The sequence below is a fragment of the Pyxicephalus adspersus genome, chromosome 10, assembly GCF_032062135.1.
Source record: "Pyxicephalus adspersus chromosome 10, UCB_Pads_2.0, whole genome shotgun sequence".
Lineage (NCBI taxonomy): Eukaryota > Metazoa > Chordata > Amphibia > Anura > Pyxicephalidae > Pyxicephalus > Pyxicephalus adspersus.
Genome location: NC_092867.1, coordinates 4,445,327 through 4,445,656, shown reverse-complemented (window position 1 = coordinate 4,445,656; position 330 = coordinate 4,445,327). Strand labels below are relative to the sequence as shown.

The window sequence follows — 330 nt, the reverse complement described above, 5'->3', positions numbered from 1 at the left end:
AATTCCTGGGTCTCTACATCTGCCGTGCCCATTGCAAGAGTAATCAACCTTCCATGAGCTAAATTCCTGGGTCTCTACATCTGCCGTGCCCATTGCAAGGGACTTCGACCTTCCATGAGCTGAATTCCTGGGTCTCCACATCTGCCGTGCCCATTGCAAGAGTAATCAACCTTCCATGAGCTAAATTCCTGGGTCTCTACATCTGCCGTGCCCATTGCAAGGGGCTTCGACCTTACATGAGCTGAATTCCTGGGTCTCTACATCTGCCGTGCCCATTGCAAGGGTAATCAAACCTTCCATGAGCTGAATTCCTGGGTCTCTACATCTGCC

At 50.9% G+C, this 330-nt stretch overlaps 1 protein-coding gene across 1 annotated transcript in view; it reads right to left on the bottom strand.

Annotated features, from left to right (window-relative positions):
* The window catches only part of TCF7L2 (transcription factor 7 like 2), a gene marked incomplete in the record, with an annotated part of 114,986 nt that overhangs the window by 17,557 nt on the left and 97,099 nt on the right, over positions 1–330 (bottom strand).